Consider the following 8,509-nt stretch of genomic DNA (forward strand, 5'->3'; position numbering starts at 1 on the left):
GCACCCCCCTTTCCTGATCTGTGCCTTCCTCTGAGCAAGAACCACTGCAGGCAGGCTGCCTTCTCAGGTCCCCCCGATGCCCAGCATATGCTGGCTACAGAGGGGCCTGCGTGTGATGGGGTCTGCATGTGACAGTGCCACTACCTGGAGGCTCCTTCTCTCATTCCCAGACTATGCCTGGTTTTGGGAATCTAGTCCTGAGCTGTGTCTGGACAAGCAGCTTCCCATCAGAACTCCCAAAGAAGGCTTGCCAGGGCGTCAGGCTGACCCTAGGGAATTCAGGGGCGAGAGGCAGCATGGGGCTCCAGGACCCAAGATCCCCTTTCACTGCGGGACAGCATGGCCAGGGACTTGCTGCCATAGCCTGCGCCAGCCTGAGGTCCTGATGTTTCCAGCTGCCCCAGAGGACATCACCCCTGTGCAGGTACCCTTCTATGGGCTGGGAGGAGCCCAAGGCTGCAGGAATAGGGTAGGTGGGAAAACAGCAGCTGGAGAATAGGCTGGGCATCCAGGACTCTTCTGGAACCTGTTTGCTGTGTGGACTGATGTAGGTCTGGAGAGGTCAGGAAGGTGGGAAGAAGTAGCAAAGGTGACTGAGGAGTGGGTGGTGTAGGAGGAGAAATACCAAGTTAGTGTGCTATCTAGGAAGCCAGGGGAAGAAAACATTTCAAGGAGGAGAACACCATCACCTGTGTCACATGCTGCTGAGACGTCAAGTAAGGTGAGGACTGAGAACTCATCACTGGACTAGCCATGGGCTTTGACTGGGGGTCTTGATAGGAGCAGAACACCATCACCTGTGTCACATGCTGCTGAGACGTCAAGTAAGGTGAGGACTGAGAACTCATCACTGGACTAGCCATGGGCTTTGACTGGGGGTCTTGACAGGAGCAGTTTGGTGGAGCAGTGGAGAGAAACCTGACTGGTTCAAGAAAACAAGAGAAAAATTGGAGACAGTATAGGTAACAGAAGCAATTAGGAATAGGAATCAAGGTCATCAGCTGAGAGTTTGGAGAAGGTTTTAGAGGTTTATGGATGGTGGAGAAAGTATGACCAAGTTACTGGAGTGGCAGAGGGGAATAGACTAAGGACATGGACTAGGCCTGCTGGGCAACACAGGGACCCACTTGAGGCTCCTGGTCATGGGGTTAAAGTGAGTGCAGGTGCCAAGTGGTCCAAGAGTTGGATTCCACCAGGATTGAGTGTTCCCCAGTGAGTGAAATGAAGCAAGAGATAGGCAAATTGGCTAAGAGTGGGTGTCAGTGAATGGTTATAATGATGGACCATAGAACCAATGACGTTCTCCTTACTCCTGGGAAAGGAAGATAAACAGCAATGGACCCCTTGGATTCTCAGGTGGGGACCAGCCCCCAGGTATTTCCAGTTCCAAACATGAAGGCCAGCCTGTGCCCGACCTGGAGGCCTCGTGGGGGGCTTCTGTGACCTGCTCCTAACCTCCTCCTCTTCTCCCCGAGGCAGGTGTCCAGGGCAGTAAACTCTTTTGACTTCTCCTCCCATTGTTCTTTTTCCCAGATGGTGTCCTAGGGGGAAGACTTTGACAGATTGTTGTACCCATGGGACCACAGTACCATGCTGCGGACCTCAAGGCTCCCTGATACAGCGGGGGTTAGGGGTGAAGGAGGCTGCCAGAGACTTTGAGGGCCACACTCTGTCCCTCTAAGGGCTGGAGATTTAACCCAATCTGTGCTGGGTACAGCCACACCCCTCCCTGGGCTGCTCTTCCCAGCTCTCCCAGGCCAGGGAGCATCTATATGGCGACACAATGAGTCACTCTAAACTTAAAACTATAGCTGCTGCCTTGTCACTTTGGGCTCCTCATGCTGATAGACCAGCAGGCAAAGAAAGGAATTACTTACCGTAGTGGTAGGGGTAATTGGTTCTGATCATCAGAAGCTAGGGCTGCTGCTATAGAACGAGAGCAGGGAAGAATATGTTTGGCATTAGATGATCCTTGATTTTCTCACACAAAGTTTTAACTGTAAAATGGGCAGTTATAACAACCATGGTCTGATAATAGCGTGGTAACCTGAACTCCAGATCCCTCAGGGATGAGGGTCTGGGACACCCCACCATGAGAGCTGCTTGGACCAGAAAAAGTGCTGGCTCAGGGGGAGGAGAACCTAGAAGGCGGGGTGGAGGGGGAAGATGACAGTATCAGCTACAGATTTGGGACCAATTGTAGCAGCACAAGCTGTATTCCACTAACTCTTCTCTTGTATGTGTCCCCAGAAATTGTGACCGACCAGAATCCTGGAAAAGCTGTTCCTGGATTGAGTGAGTTTAATGTGGGAAGCAAGTGGATCTGAGTGGTGCAGGAGATGGACTGTAGTGGATGCTATTGGTGACCTACCCAGATTCTCTTTATCAGACCAGTGCGCCCATCCTCCAGCTGCTGGAATGGTTAGTTGCTAATGGCTCACAGGTAACTCCTCCAGAGATTTACCTTTGGCTGAATAAAAGCCCCCTTACCTGCTGTGTCAGTGAGGCTTCTCCAGAGAAACAAAACCAGTTGGAGAGGGCGGCAGGAGGAGGGGAGCTGGGAATTGGCGCATGTTATTGTGGGGTCTGACAAGTCTGAAATTTATAGAGAGGCCATTAGGCTGGAAACTCAGGCAAGAGTTGATGTTCCAGTCTTGGGCAGAATTCCTGCTTCTTTGGGAAAACTCAGTTTTTGCTCTTCAACTGATTGAATGAGGCCCACCCACAATACTCCTTTTTGTACTTTTTTTTTTTTTTTTTGCGGTATGCGGGCCTCTCACTGCTGTAGCCTCTCCCACTGCGGAGCACAGGCTCCGGACGCGCAGGCTCAGCAGCCATGGGTCACGGGCCCAGCCGCTCCACGGCATGTGGGATCCTCCCAGACCGGGGCACAAACCCGTGTCCCCTGCATCGGCAGGCGGACTCTCAACCACTGCACCACCAGGGAAGCCCTACAATACTCCTTTATTCAAAGTCAACTGATTATAAATTGGTTGCATCTACAAAATATCTTCATATCAACATCTAAACTAGCGTTTGACCAAACAAGTGGGCACCATAGCCCGGCCAAGTTAATGCATAAAATTAACCACCCACCCAAGGAAGTGATGTTCTCACTCATACCCCGAACTCTGGGGTAGCCCACAGTCAACACCCAACAGACACAGAAGTTCAGAGAACCAGGTCCCTTGCTTCAAAATGGAAACAATCTGGTGTCATTTCTGCTGCAGAAGTCTCCAAAGGATCATCCTGAAGCTAGACTGCAGCTTAGAGCACATTTTTGTTTAGCTACCTTTCCTGCCTTGATTCCCCTCACTGCCAGTCTCCTGAGAGGATTTCCTCTATAAAACAAGTGCATCCAAATCCCTGCCTCAGGCTCTGCTTCTAAGGAACCAAAACCTAGACACTGTGACGGTTAATTCTATGTGTCAACTTGGAGAGTGTTTTTGGATGAAATTAGCATTTAAATTTGAGTAAAGCAGATTGTCCTTCATAATGTGGGTGGGCCTCATCCAATCAGTTGAAGGCCTGGCTGGAACAAAGAGACTGGCTTCCACAAGTGAGAGGGAATTCTGCAGCCAGCTGCCTCAGACTTCATGAGCATCATTGGCTCTCTTGGGTCTCCACTCTGCAGTGGACTTGCCAGCCTCCATAATTGCATGAGCCAATTCCTTATAATAACTCACTTTATATATGTATATACAACCTATTAGTCCTGTTTCTCTGGGGAACCCTAATAACAGATACAAACTATTTACAGAAAGTTAATCTCAAGGCTCAAGGAGAGGCCTGAGCAACTAGTGCCCCAACAGGAGCCATCTTTATGTCTTAGGGTAGTGAGCATGAGTTCCTTTACTTCACCATTATGCAGCCAAAGGAGATAGGCAGCTGTGGGTCTGCTCAGGTATTGGGATACTCAGCTTCGTGTTCAAGGGGCTTGTCTCTGGGATTTATCAATCAGCCCTACCTCCTATATTTCTCATAACTAAACCAATCCCCGGGAAGTTCCTGCCACAAGCCCATGCACCCCATTCCTTATTTTGGCTCTGCAATTCAGGGTGTGTTCTGCACCTTGGTATGTACACTCTGAACTGTCTCTGAGCTCAGGCATCGCCTGCATCCTTGCTTCTGTACCTGCCCCTACTGCTTGATCTTCATTGCTTTTGGCAGTCCTTCCACATATTTTGTGGGTTGGGATTCAAATGTCTTTTAGTTTTATCAGAGGTGGAGTTTGTGTTTCTGTTATTATTTTCTCATGTTGCTTTTGGAAGACTTCCAAAGGGAGAAGGAAAAATGTTTAATTTACGTCATCATTTAAAAATCTTGTAGGATTTTTGAATGTTTGCAAATCTGATGTGTATGAAGTAGTATCTTACTGTGAATTTAATTTGCATTTCCCTGAATACTAGTGAAGTTGAACGTATTTTTTGTGTGTTTCTTGGCTATTCTCGTTTGCTCTTCTGTGATGTGCCTGTTTATATACTCTGCCCATTTTCTCTATTCAGTTCTTCGTTTTTTTCTGACTGATTTGTTAGTGTATAAAGATATTTTTTGATTCCAATACTTTTTTGGCTAAATATATTGCAGATATCTTCCCTCAGTCTGTAGCTTATTTTTTCAACTTTGGAAGTTGTCTTTCATTAAAAAGAAGCTTTGTATTTTAATTACATTTTAATGTAATTGAGTATATGATTGTTTTCCTTTATGGTCTGTGGTTTTGTTTCAGAAATCCCTTTTTATTGTGATGTTGTAAATATCAAACTCTTTACTTTTAAATTTAAGACCTAAATTATGTTTTTGCCAGCACCATTTAATGAATAGTTCTCTCCCCTCGGATCTACACTGCCAATTTTCTCACCTAACAATTTTCCAAATATGTGTGGATCTGTTTCTGGGCTCCATAATCTGTTGTATTTGTCCAGTTGTCTACTCCTGCACCAAGACTCAGCTATAATTAATTTATAGTAAAGCAAATCCCCTTCCTGTTCTTCTTTAGAATTATCTTGGCTATTATTGTTTTTTGACCTTCTATATATATATTTTAGATTCAGCTTGTCAAATTTCATTGAAAACCCTTATGGGATTTCATCTGGAATGTCATTAAATGTATAGGTTATTTTTGGAAAGAGTTGACATCTTTAGATATGGAGTCTTTCTATCTAGGAACGTCTTTCCTGTTTTTTTGTTTTTTGGTCTTTCTTGGTGCCTTTCAAATGCACTTTTAAAATTGTGTCTATTCCTTGAATTCAGACATCAAACAATCTGGGTCTTGAGTTTTATTTTTGTTGTTGTTAGATTTTTAATTATTAATTCATTTTTTTAAAAATCCCAGATGACAAGAATGAAGCAAAAGGTACTGGGTTAGAGCTAGAAACTCTATGAGTATGAACTTATGTTTATCTTAATATAGATACTGATAGATACATGTAGAAATAATTATGGATATGTGTACATACATGGATTAATATATATTAATATATAATATATATTATATACACACAGGTTTATATATACATATGTAATATTTTCAATATATATTATATATACATATAAATTTGAGCAACAAAATAACATAGTATTTATAACCCAAAGCATAAATAAATATCCATAAGTTCACACAGGTGTAAATAAATGATTGAATAAATAAATCAGTGAGGGAGAGAGGCAAATCAGTCTTCAATGCAGAAGAATTCCAAATGATTTATATAGATACTCCCCTCTAAAGGAGGTGGAATATAACTCCCACTTCTTAAGTGTGGGCTATGCTTAGTGACTTAGTTCCAAAAAGGACAGTATGAAAAGTGGGAATAAAGTAAATTACAATAGAGAAGATAGACAAACATTATCTCAGCAAGGTGATCAAGGTCAACAGCAACAATGATGAGGCACCTTGACAGTATTAACCCTTCGTGTGATGTGAGGAAAATGGTACTTTGCCTCTGCAATGTTTCTCCCCAAAAGCCATAACCCTAGTCTAATCATAAGAAAAATATCAGGCAGATCTCAGTAGAGGGACATTGTACAAAATACCTGACTAGTACCCCTCAAAACTGTCAGGGTCGTCAAAACCAAGGAAAGTCTGAGAAACTGTCACAGCCAAGAGGAGGCTAAGGAGACATGACTATTAAATGTAATGTGGTATCTCAGATGAAATCTTGGAACAGAAAAAAGACATTAGGTAAAAATCAAGGAAGTCTGAATAAAGTATGGATTTTGTTAATAATAATCTATCAACATTGTTAATTAATTGTAACAAATATACTGCACAAATGTAAGCTGTTGATAACAGGGAAAACTGGGCACATGGTATATGAACACTCTGTATTGTCTTCACAGTTTTTCTGTTCTAAAAATAAGGTTTTTGTTTGTTTGTTTGTTTGTTTTGCGGTATGCGGGCCTCTCACTGTTGTGACCTCTCCCGTTACGGAGCACAGGCTCCGGACGCGCAGGCTCCGGACGCGCAGGCTCCGGACGCGCAGGCTCAGCGGCATGGCTCACGGGCCCAGCCGCTCTGCGGCATGTGGGATCTTCCTGGACCAGGACACGAACCCGTGTCCCCTGCATCGGCAGATGGACTCTCAACCACTGCACCACCAGGGAAGCCCAAAAGTAAGGTTTTTAAAAATAAGTTTACTCTATGTTTCCATTTGGGAATGTTTTTTTAATATATAATTTTCAAATCATAGATCTTTAAAAAATAAATTTATTTATTTATTTTTGGCTGCATTGGGTCTTCGTTGCTGTGCGCGGCTTTCTCTAGTTGCAGCAAGCGGGGGCTTCTCTTCATTGCGGTGGCTTCTCTTGTTGTGTAGCATGGGCTCTAGGCACATGGGCTTCAGTAGCTGTGGGTCAAAGGCTCTAGAGCACAGGCTCAGTAGTTGTGGCTCACAGACTTAGTTGCTCCACGGCATGTGGGATCTTCCCGGACCAGGGCTCCAATCCATGTCTCCTGCATTGGCAGGTGGGTTCTTAACCACTGCGTCACCAGGGAAGCCCAAATCAGAGATTTTTTTTTTTTGCAGTATGAGGACCTCTCACTGTTGTGGCCTCTCCCGTTGCGGAGCACAGGCTCCGGACACGCAGGCTCAGCGGCCATGGCTCACGGGCCCAGCCGCTCCGCGGCATGTGGGATCTTCCCGGACTTGGGCACGAACCTGTGTCCCCTGCATCGGCAGGCGGACTCTCAACCACTGCGCCACCAGGGAAGCCCACAGATGCTTCTTTTGATCTGAGCAAGTCTGTTTCTGCTGAGTCCTAAAGAGGGCTTAGGAGGGACTGTGGTGAGAGGGTCCGGGAAGGGGTAGGCAGGGAAATGAGGAGGGGTTACAGGCAGCCCAAAAGGCTAAGCACAGGTGTTAGATGACCTCTGAAATAACATCTTACACCAATAAATATATTTGTACACCACTTTTAAATAGCACAGAATACTGTAAATCGGTGTTACAGTAGTCAATAAGTACCAACCCATATTCCAAGTTTCCAAATAAGGAATGCCTCCTCTGTGAATCTTTCTCTGTGAATTTAGATTTCTTTTCATTTTTATAACTCATATCATCTTATTTTCCAGTCCCCAAGCCTCTGGAGGGCTGTGTAAGGAGTAGGTTGCCAATGGCTAGAGGAATTGAAAATTGCCAGTTATTGTGAAGTAACTCTGGGTTGGTTCGGGGTAAACTTAAATTCCCTTGGTAAATGCTTTTGTAAAGAAAAATTTTTTAAATTTTATATTGGAGTATAGTTGATTTACAATTTTGTGTTAGTTTCAGGTGTATAGCAAAATGATTGTTATCCCTCCCCACCACCTTTCCCCTTTGGTAACCAAAAGTTTGTTTTCTATGTCTGTGATTCTGCTTCTGTTTTGTAAATAAATTCATTTGCATCATTTTTTAAGATTCCACATATAAGTGATATCATATGATATTTGTCTTTGTCTGACTTACTTCACTTACTATGACAATCTCTAGTTCCATCCATGTTGCTGCAAATGCCATTGTTTCATTCTTTTCTATGGCTGAGTAGTATTCCATTGTATATATGGACCACGTCTTCTTTATCCATTCACCTGTCGATGGGCACTTAGGTTGCTTCCATGTCTTGGCTACTGTAAATAGTGCTGCTATGACAACAGGGGTGCATGAATTTTTTCAAATTCGAGTTTTTGTCTAAATTTCATCAAAAATTCTTAAGGGCTCCAAGAATGTAGGCATGGGAATAAGCCAGAGAAAATGTCATTATGGCTAATATCCATTGTATATATGTACCACATCTTCTTTATCCATTCATCTGTCAACAGACATTTAGGTTGCTTCCAAGCCTTAGCTATTGTAAATAATGCTGCAGTGAACATAGGGGTGCATTATCTTTTCAAATTATGCTTTTTTCTGGATATATGCCCAGGAGTGGGATTGCTGGATCCTATGGTAGCTCTATTTTTAATTTTTTAAGGAACCTCCCAGGACTTGACTTCCCCCTCTCTTGTATCCTGACATCCCAGGTCTGGAAGCGATGCTCC

This window comes from Mesoplodon mirus (genome assembly GCF_964341445.2).
Source record: "Mesoplodon mirus genome assembly, chromosome: 4".
NCBI lineage: Eukaryota > Metazoa > Chordata > Mammalia > Artiodactyla > Ziphiidae > Mesoplodon > Mesoplodon mirus.